This window comes from Oncorhynchus mykiss, chromosome 7, assembly GCF_013265735.2.
Source record: "Oncorhynchus mykiss isolate Arlee chromosome 7, USDA_OmykA_1.1, whole genome shotgun sequence".
Taxonomy (NCBI): Eukaryota; Metazoa; Chordata; class Actinopteri; order Salmoniformes; family Salmonidae; genus Oncorhynchus; species Oncorhynchus mykiss.
Genome location: NC_048571.1, coordinates 24,517,351 through 24,528,710, shown reverse-complemented (window position 1 = coordinate 24,528,710; position 11,360 = coordinate 24,517,351). Strand labels below are relative to the sequence as shown.

Below are 11,360 nucleotides of genomic sequence, written 5' to 3'. Positions count from 1 at the left end.
TCTGCTCCCTATTGGGCACAGTGTGATGAAACATGAAGTCTTTTCAAATTGTTTCTTTTCACATTTACAGAATCATGCTTCTCAATATGAGCTCTTTGTGGAGTGTATTTGGCCTACAGTAATCAAATATTTATTACATTATCACAGTATTTGACACTAGCAGACACTCGAAATAAGTGCAAGTGGTGAAAGTCATGGCCATTTATAGTGTGTGTGTGTTCATTTTTTATTGTGCCTTTTATTTAACCAGATAATTGATTGAGAACACATTTTCTGCTACAATAAAGACCAAGATGAGAGCGATGAGACTGTTTGTGTGTGTGTGTGGGGGGGGGGGGGGGGACAGGATATCCTAATACAATCATTAGCATTTATGACGTGTTGGTTGAAAAGTGAGAAATACATTTTTGCTACTTCTTTGGACTTAATGTATCTAGACAGTAAAGATAGCACTAGCCAAGAAACAATAAGGTGCTGCTTGCATATTGTTTAGTACTACTGTATTTTAAGTATCAAGTAAGAGAGAAGTTGAGAGGATGGCCAATGGTTTTTTTCATGGTTCTGTTTGTCCTTTCAACGTGCTGGGGTAAGAAGTCAAAGGTTTTACATTCATATTATGCAAAGTCTATATTTTTGTTTTGTATTTTTATGTATCTTTACAAACGAATTATGATTCAATACATTGTATTTCCACTTTGTAACACAATAAAATGTAAAGAAATCCAAGGGGTCTGAATACTTTTGCAAGGCACTTTATATTGTTTTATGTCCTGCGGATTTGAGAAGAAAGATGACAATTTCAACAGAAAAGTGAGCCAGTCAGGTAGCCAGTAGCCTTCATTCTTTCACAGAATCTAACTGTGGTTTTTTTTGCAGAGATGTGTGCTCTTTTGTGTGATGTATTCCGCTGATTTCTACAGTCTGTCGATATTGTTGTTACATATTGTGTACAAAAACAGCTTTATGTATGGTTAGGATTACGTTTTATCAACCTATTGGACACACAGGTTCACATTCTCACAACCAAAACGAACATGGTGACAATGGAACCACTGGAACTGATGGGACAACAGATGAAAAAAAACATGGTGAGTTACAGGATGGCATGAAAATGTACTACACATCTGTAGTTATTAAATAATATATATGCACATCTTATTCAAAACATAAAGGCTCTGTACACACAACTGATGTTCAATACATTTGACACAGTTGTTGTGATATACACTCTCAGAAAAAAAGGGTTCCAAAATGGTTCTTCGGTTGTCCCCATAGGAGAACCCTTTTTGGTTCCAGGTATAACCCTTTTGGGTCCATGAATAATACTCTCTGTTGTATCAATCGATCTGCCAAATGTGTTGTACGTCAGTTGTAAGACCTGACTGTGTACAAGGCCAGTAACATTCATGCTATGCAGTAGAATTGCCATTAAGCAACAAGTAAAAGCATATTTTTATTTCCTTCTTGTCCTTCAGAAAGGAGCCGACTTCCTGATTTTACTCGACTGTCGATCACGTGTCTGGGTTTGTCGATCATGCTCATTCTCTCATATGCTGTCATCACCCTCCTTCACAAACTGAAGATACACAGGTAGGTGATCGTGGCCCTGTTCTGATTTTAGCAGTACAATATCATGAATGACCGTTAACAAAAACAAACTGGATTTGATAAATGAATGCCTGGATTTTTTCAATTTCAGTGAGTCTCTTATTCAATAGGTAAAAGTAATGTATAGCAACCCAGTGTTGTGTTCGAGACCACCCAAAGCGAGACTGATTCAAAAACTAAGACCAGAGCAAATCGAGTCTGGGTCAAGACAGAGACCAGGACTTCAAAAGAAGCGACCGCTTAGATATGATCATTTTCATAAATTCTTGGATTGTTTGGAAATTATGTATACTAAGGCATTTGTAAAATTCTATAGCAATATGAAGTGGGAAAGTGGCTGTGCTGTTTGGCCTATTAATAGACACTGCAGTAAATATAACCGAATAAAAACACAGACCGGTGCGCTATAGCCAATCAGAGCTACAGTAGGCCTTTATATGAACAAGACATTTGCCACCCATACCTGCACTCATTCACTTTGAACTGGACTGTGTGTAATCAGGCAGTTGCAACAGCGTGACTTTAGATCATTTGCCAAAAGCCACAAAATAAACCTGAATGGATTTCTGCAAATATGTAAACACCACGGGAGTCCACTTACATTTGGGAACTTTACATTCCTATTGATCAAACAAGCATGAACATATATTCTCTCTCTCCCTCAGTTTTAAACATCAACAACAACAAGATCAACAACTAGTGCTAGCCAGAGCAAGATGAGCTGAAATCTAACAAAGGAACATTACATAAACCCTCTCAAACTTTTTCAGCTAGTTGGCTGTCAAAATTGCACTGATAAACGATGGGGAATTGTAGCCTTGTTGTTCTTCTGCAGCTTGCATGCTTGTCCCAAGTAAGCACCCAAGCTAACTGTGTAAAGTTGGCTAGCTTGCTCGCTAGCTATTTCCAGAAACAAATGAAAGAACAACTCTGACCTGTTTACTCACTGTAGCAGAGCTGGTTGGGCTGTTTACATGGTATCTAGAGCCTTCTTGACTAAATATTACATTTGTCTACGTTTACTGACACCGGTCATATTCAGCAGGTGTTGCACGTTCATAAATTCATCAGTTGTTCTGTGCTCTGGCAGACTCAGACGAGAGTGCTCTGAAATCGGAGTAGATAGCCAGAGTGAATTTCCAAACGCAAGAGACATGCTAATTGGATAACAGTCGTTCAAGTTCTTGCTAGCTAAACAAATGACACCTGCATTTCTAGCTGTGTATAGCCTCCGAAAAACGATATGAGGGGGAAGAGTCAGTCACTTACCCACTCCTCCAATAGCATGACATGACATCCTCTTAGCAGCTATCTAGCTAACGTTAGGCTCCTGGTTTTTACCTACCTTGCTACATAAATAGATACTCTAGCCTATTAGCCACATTATGACTGACGTGTGATCATTGCCCTTGCTAGTTTGATTGCATTGACATTCCCAGTCATAGTTACATTCATCTGTTTTTGTCCAGAATATTGAGTCATTGAAACTGAAACAGTGCATCCTGAATGGAGGCAGCAAACAATGTACCAGGCCAACTGTGATTTACAACCTGAAAGCAATATGTTTTGGACTACCAAGAAATGTATTGGTGAATTATCTTAATCATGCATTGAACTGCATCCATCTATTCTGCCAACAATGCCATGGTGTATGTATGTACGTCATTGAACGTTGAGTCAAATATAACCTATTTTGAAAACCTCCCACAAAGTTGGTGTTGTAGCTTTAACTGTGAATTTGATATATTTGACTGATATTACAGTGCATTTGGAAAGTATTCATACCCCTTGACTTTTTCAATTTTTTTTACATACATTACAGCCTTATTTTAAAATTGATGTTTTTTCCCCTCATCAATCTACACACAATAACCCATAATAAAAAACTGAAATAATACATTTACATAAGTATTCAGATCCTTCACTTAGTACTTTGTTGAAGAACCTTTGGCAGCGATTACAGCCTCAAGTCTTCTTGGGTATGACGCTACAAGTTTGACACACCTCTATTTGGAGAGTTTCTCCCTTTCTGCAGATCCTCTCAAGCTCTGTCAGGTTGGATGGGGAGCGACGCTGCACAGCCATTTTCAGGTCTCTCCAGAGATGTTCAATCGGGTTCAAGTCCGGGCTCTGGCTGGGTCACTCAAGGACATTCAGAGAGACTTGTCCCAAAGACACTCCCGCATTGTCTTGGCTGTGTGCTTAGGGTCATTGTCCTGTTGGAAGGTGAACCTTCACCCCAGTCTGAGGTCCTGAGCACTTTGGAGCAGGTTTTCATCAAGGATCTCTCTGTACTTTGCTCCATTAATCTTTCCCTCAATCCTGACTAGTCTCCCAGTCTCTGCCGCTGAGAAACATGCCACTACCATGCTTCAACGTAGAGATGGTTCCAGGTTTCCTCCAGACGTGACGCTTGGCATTCAGGCCATATAGTTCAATCTTGGTTTCATCAGACCAGAGAATCTTGTTTCTCATCGTCTGCGTCCTTTAGATGCCTTTTGGCAACTCCAAGCGTTCTGTCATGTGCTTTTACTGAGGAGTGGCTTCTGTCTGGCCTGATTGGTGGAGTGCTGCAGAGATGGTTGTCCTTCTGGAAGGTTCTCCCATCTCCACAGAGGAACTCTGAAGAGCTGTCAGAGTGACCATCGGGTTCTTGGTCACCTCTCTGACCAAGGCCCTCCCTTCCCCAGTTTGCTCAGTTTTGGTGGTTCCAACCTTCTTCCATTTAAGAATGATGGAGGCCACTGGATTCTTAGGGACCTTCATTGCTGCAAAAATGTTTTGGTAAACATCCCCAGATCTGTGCCTCGACACAATCATGTCTCGGAGGTCTACGGCTTTGTTTTTTCTCTGAGATCCAATGTCAACTGTGGGACCTTATGTAGACAGGTGTGTGCCTTTCCAAATAATGTCCCATCAATTGAAGTTACCACATGTGGACTCCAATCAAGTTGTAGAAACATCTCACGGGTGATCAATGAAAACAGGATGTGCCTGCGCTCAATTATGAGTCTCGTAGCAAAGGGTCTGAATACTTATGTAAATAAGGTATTTTTATTTTTGACAAATTGGCAAACCTGTTTTCGCTTTGTCATTATTGGACATTGTTTGTAGATTGAGGAAAAAAATAATTTTATCAATTTTAGAATAAGGCTGTAACTTAACAAAATGTGGAAAAAGTCAAGGGATCTGAATACTTTCCGAATGCACTCTATGATTGACTGTTTGTTTCATATCTGCAAAGTAGTTAAACTGCTGTCAGTTCCACTTTAAGTTTGTGTGCTAAACGTGAAATGTTTTCTGCAATGGGAAGTAATAATTTAGATTGGGAAATGCTTAATGGTGGTGTTGTTGTATTCTTATGATTGGGACCAACTGGCTAATTATGTCAGAGTTTATGGACTGCTTATCCTTTTACATTATGCTGTGTGTGACTGCTGTCTTTCCATCGGCCCTATGCAGTGGTGTAGTGGTGCCTGGAGAAGGGAATATACTCACATTTTCCCCAAAAGTTCCTAAATGTACAGCCCATCAAAAGAAAGGCCTACTGTGTGAAAAATGCTATTATTTCTCATGTTTTACTATAGGTTTTTCACATTTTCACTCTCAAAATCACACTTTTTAAAATCTTTTACACAAATGTGATGGTCTAAGTGTCACGCCCAGACCTTAGTTATCTTTGTTTTCTTTATTATTTTGGTTAGGTCAGGGTGTGTTGAGGGTGGTTTGTTTAGTTTTGGTATTGTCTTGGGTTTTTTGTATGTCTAGGGTTTTTTGTAAGTTTAGGTGTTCATATGTCTATGGTTGCCTAGATTGGTTCTCACTTAGAGGCAGCTGTTTATCGTTGTCTCTGATTGGGGACCATATTTAGGTAGCCATATTTCTTGGGTATTTTGTGGGTTCTTATTCTATGTTTAGTTGCCTGTCAGCAGTAGCCATATTAGCTTCACAGTTCGTTTTGTTGTTTTGTATAGTTTGTTCAGTGTTCGTTCTTTCATTAAAGAGGTATGTACACTTACCACGCTGCGCCTTGAACGACCGTTACACTAAGTCCGCAGCAATGCTTAAATCACATCAATCTGATTCAAATGTATTTATATAGCCCTTCTTACATCAGCTGATATCTCAAAGTGCTGTACAGAAACCCAGCCTAAAACCCCAAATAGCAAGCAACGCAGGCGTAGAAGCACATTGGCTAGGAAAAACTCCCTAGAAAGGCCGAAACCTAGAAAGGAACCTGGCTATGAGGGGTGGCCAGTCCTCTTCTGGCTGTGCCGGGTGGAGAATTATAACAGAACATGGCCAAGATGTTCAAATTTTCATAAATGACCAGCATGGTCAAATAATAGTAATCACAGTGGTTGTCTAGGGTGCAACAGGTCAGCACGGCCAGGTGGACAGGGGATTGCAAGGAGTCATCATGCCAGGTAGTCCTGAGGCATGGTCCTAGGGCTCAGGTCCTCCGAGAGAAAGAAATAATTAGAGAGAGCATACTTAAATTCACACAGGACACCGGATAAGACAGGATAAATACTCCAGATGTAACAGACTAACCCTAGCCCCCGACACATAACATACTGCAGCCTAAATACTAGAGGCTGAGACAGGAGGGGTCAGGAGACACTGTTGCCCCATCCGATGATACCCCCGGACAGGGCAAAACAGGCAGGATAGCATGTGCCTGTCAGCATTTTCCACCCAGGCCCGTCCATGTCTACACCCCTGATGCAAACAACTAACACTTTGGACTAAACTTTTTCAATACCTGGTTTGCATACCCGTTGTTGACTCATGATAACTACCAGTAAATGCTAAGTTCAAACATCTTTCCTAACCTACCGGCTACCGATGTCATTCTTCTGTGAGCTGCTCCATGTCAAAACCAGTTGAGAGCTGCACACACTTGCTGTCTGCAGATAATATTTCGCTAAAACTAGGCTGTGTGCTGCGTGCATGTGAATATATTTCACGTGCTTTGCGATTGTGTAGGCTACTTTGTGCATGATTTCTCTATTGTACTACATAATTCATAAATCGTATACCTCCACTACGCTACTTTGATATGCATCAGTAGGAATTAAGAAGTGAGTATACGCAATGTGCACTGAAAAAAATGGGGTATATGGTTTATACTGTACCTGCGTATTGCCTACACTACACCACTAGCCCTTTGTGTTTTACAAAAAGTGCACTCTCCTATAGGTTTGCCACTTTGCCAACATGTCTATAATACATATAAAGGCTATTAAGATACTGTATTAATGTTTCAAGAAAGGAGTGTGTATATTTGGCCTTGTGAAATGCTTTCATGTGCTGGCTTATTGGAAGATGATAATTTAGAGTTTTTTACTCCGCTGGTCTCATGAAGAAATTACAAGTCCTCACTGTCCGAGACCGAGTCAAGACCGAGTACAAATGTATCTAACACCAAGACAAGACCAAGACACTCAGTATGTGGTCTCGAGACCGAGACCGTTCTTGAATACTACAACATCGTAGCAACCCCAGGTGTAAAATAGTAAAAACGGGCTACTTCTCAGAGAGTTTTGAACTGACAAGAGGGGTTAAACAAGGGTGTCCGCTGTCACCATTCTATTCGTTATGGCCATTGAAATGCTAGCTATTAAAATCAGATCAAATAATAACATTAGAGGATTAGAAATCCAATGAAATCCAAACAAAGGTGTCCATGTATACCGATGACTCAAGTTTTATATTCAGTCCACGAGCTAGATCCCTGCAAATTCTCATTGAAGATCTAGATAACTTTCCTGGCCTCTCTGGACAAACAATTTTGATACGTGTACCATATTAAGCATTGTATCTTTAAAAAACACAGCTTTTACATTACCCTGCAGTTGACCTATATAATGGGCTGACGGTGAAATAGACATACTTGGTATTCATATCACAAAATATATTAATGAGCTCTCCACAATGAATTTCAATAGAAAACTAGTAAAAATAGACAAGATCCTGCAAACATGCAGAGGTAAATACCTGTCTATTTATGGAAAAACTACACTGATTAACTCCATAGTGATATATCACTTTACTCACTTACTTATGGCGCTGCCTACTCCTGATGGTTTTTTCAAATCATATGAGTAAAGAATCCTTCTCTTTATCTGGGATGCTAAACCAGACAAGATGAAGTGTGCCTATCTATATAATGAATATGAACTGGGTTGTCTGAGATGATTAAAAATAAAAGCACTAAACCTCTCTCTAAAAGCTTTACAAGTTTCACTTGAACCCAAAATGGTGCTCAAGTAGATTACTAAGAAAAGCTCATCCATTGTTTAAAAATGACCTTTTTGCCTTTGTGCAGATTGCCATGTCTCATATTCGATTAATTGAAAATTAAACCTTCAAAATATCTCTCTTTTTCAACCAAGAATCACAGAGCTGGTTACAATTTCAATTTCATCCCCCAGAAAAGATAGAACAAATATTACAACAAATATTATGGTTGAACTCAAATGTGCTGGTTGATAAAAGACCAGTATTTATGGAAATAGGACTAAGACCTTAAACTCAATGTAGTTCCGTGTGGCTCACTTAGTAGAGCATTGTGCTTGCAAAGCCAGGTTTGTGACTTTGATTCCCACGGGGGAACAGTATGAAAAATATATGCACTCACTACTGTAAATTGTGCTGTAGAAAAGTGTCTGCTAAATTACTTAAATGTAAAAAGTGATCTCTGCCTTTAAGACTGCATATCAATCTGAAACTATTTACCTGCAAGTGTCATTGAATATTGTGACATAATGGGTTAATTGTGTGACTGTGCCGATGCTCTATGTTTGTGCTGCAGGACTGTCTCTCAACAGGATGTGGTAGAACACCAGCCCAAGGTAGCTAACTGTGTTAAAATGAAGGAAAAAAAATGGTTTGTTCTGCAAAGCCTGCTACACATGTGTCTGTTTAACATATACTATGTGATGATATGTAGACTCTGTTGTTCTCAGGTCTCTGGTATGCACGAGAAGAAATTAGGCAGCTGGCACAGAAGCTACAACGAGAAGGTCAACTCTATCTACATGTGCATGCCTGACAAATTACCAGCACAGGGAGCAGGACATGACCTTTGACCTAGAAGCTCTCTATCTTTGTGCGTCCCAAAAGCCTCCACACTTGTACTTTTTGATCACTTCATATAGTGTCTAAATGTGTTTGCTATAGCCTGTTAATTGGAATGCTGTATAAGGTCCACCTTTTGGCATCGCCTATGTTCACCACACTGAGACTGTGCCATATAAAAACACCCTTTGGATAATTGTAGAGGAATGCACACCTGACTGTAAGTCACTTTGGATAAATGCTGTGGATAAAAGCGTATGCTAAATGGCATATATTATTATTATTATTCTATTACGAAACGCTCATTACGTGGTCATATAAAGGTACAGGGCTCATCATGTAATCATATAAACAAACAATGCCTTATACCTTACACACCAAGCCATACTGCCCACTTAACATGGAAGCCAGCAGCACCAATGTTTTGGAGGAAACACCATACAGCTGGCAACCGAAGTCAGCATGCATGCACCCGGCCACCACACTGGGCCAATTGTGCCCTGCTTCATGTGTCTCCCGGTCGTGGCTGGCTGTGACACAGCACGGTATCAAACTCGGATCTGTAGTGACGCCTCTAGCACTGCAGTGCAGTGCCTTAGACTGCTACACTACTCAGGAGGCACATGCCAGTTACTTGACAAGACCTTTAAGAAATAAAAAATCTTTGGACAAAAAACAGTTAGATTGTGAGCGGAAGGCCAACATAAAACATGATTATAAATAATACAAGGTAGGCTAAATTGATTCATAGAACATACACAAACCTGTCTCAGAGCATTTCGTATCATTCTTTACGTAAATCCGATACACCACATTTAGTATGACATGTTACGTTTCGTATGGTGTGTTTTCATTTGTGGATGTCCATCATCCAATTGTTATGATATGTTACGAAGTACAATTTGTTGTGGTTAACATTAGCTAGGCTAAGTGTTAGGGTTAACCTCTAGCGTCGCGCAAACCCGTATCCGGGAGCGTAATCATAGCCTCAAGCTCATTACCATAACGCAATGTTAACTATTCATGAAAATCGCAAATGAAATGAAAGAAATATATTGACTCACAAGCTTAGCCTTTTGTTAACAACACTGTCATCTCAGATTTTCAAAATATGCTTTTCAACCATAGCTACGCAAGCATTTGTGTAAGAGTATTGATAGCTAGCATAGCATTAAGCCTAGCATTAAGCAGGCAACATTTTCACAAAAACAAGAAAAGCATTCAAATAAAATAATTTACCTTTGAAGAACTTCGGATGTTTTCAATGAGGAGACTCTCAGTTAGATAGCAAATGTTCATTTTTTCCAAAAAGATTATTTGTGTAGGAGAAATCGCTCCGTTTTGTTCATCACGTTTGGCTAAGAAAAAAAAACGAAAATTCAGTCATTACAACGCCAAACTTTTTTCCAAATGAACTCCATAATATCGACAGAAACATGGCAAACGTTGTTTAGAATCAATCCTCAAGGTGTTTTCACATATCTATTCGATGATAAATCATTTGTGGCAGTTGGGTTTCTCCTCGGAAGCAAACAGAAAAATACATGCAGCTGGAGATTACGCTATAATTGCGACGGAGGACACCAAGCGGCCACCTGGTATATGTAGTGTAAAATGGTCAATCTTCCAATGATATGCCTACAAATACGTCACAATGCTGTCGACACTATGGGGAAACGACAGAAAGTCTAAGTTCATTCGTGACCCATACACAGCCATATAAGGACTCATTGAAACACAGCGCCTTCAAAATCTGGGTGCACTTCCTGTTTGAAATTTCATCTTGGTTTTGCCTGTAGCATCAGTTCTGGGGCACTCACAGACAATATATTTGCAGATTTGGAAACGTCAGAGTGTTTTCTTTCCAAATCTGTCAATTATATGCATAGTCGAGCATCTTTTCGTGACAAAATATTGCGCTTAAAACGGGAACGTTTTTTTATCCAATAATGAAATAGCGCCCCCAGAGTTCCAAGAAGTTAAGGTAAGGCTTAAGGTTAGGTTGAACGGTTAGGGTTAGGGAAAGGGTTAGCTAACATCCTAAGTAGTTGGAAAGTAGCTAATAAGTAGTAAGTAGTTGAAAAGTTGCCAATAAGCTAAAAGGCTAAAGTTCTCCGTAATGAGATTTGAACATGCAACTTTTGGGTTTCTAGACGTTTGCATTATCCACCCACCCATCTTTTTTTGCTTTATGTAACCATGTCTTTATGTAACCATACCAAATGTAACATAGTAAATGTACACTCAAATTAGTATGCTATGTTACGTGTAGTCTATGAGACCAGGCTGCAGACCTAGCAAGCAACAGTAGATGCTTTGCTAACTGATTACACCATTGAAAGAGAATACTATATATGGTGATATTCAGGTCAGGTCCTTCAGAAAACTGTCTCAGCTCAGCAAAATTGTCTTTGGTTTGGCTGAAATGCATAAACGTCTTGAAAGCTTTATGAAATGAAATATTAAAGCCACACAATACAGGCTTTAAATCAACAAGGATGACTGGCATCATTCTAAAAGTACCAAATTCTCCACCCCCTTTGCGTGAACCCACACTCACTCAATTCTTCATTGCTGTGACTCGCTTGCTAGTTGAGATTTCTGCTGTTCATTCTGTTGTCAGTTTAGCCAACATTTCACTGATCTTAGTAGCAGAAAGCATGTTTTAT

At 39.6% G+C, this 11,360-nt stretch overlaps 1 long non-coding RNA gene across 1 annotated transcript; it reads left to right on the top strand.

The window, feature by feature from the left end:
* Positions 1-998: 998 nt before the first annotated feature.
* LOC110527104 lies at positions 999-9,566 on the top strand. Its single transcript, XR_002474073.2, has 4 exons — positions 999-1,088; positions 1,476-1,590; positions 8,426-8,465; positions 8,580-9,566. It is a non-coding gene; the product is annotated as an uncharacterized LOC110527104 (long non-coding RNA).
* Positions 9,567-11,360: the final 1,794 nt, after the last annotated feature.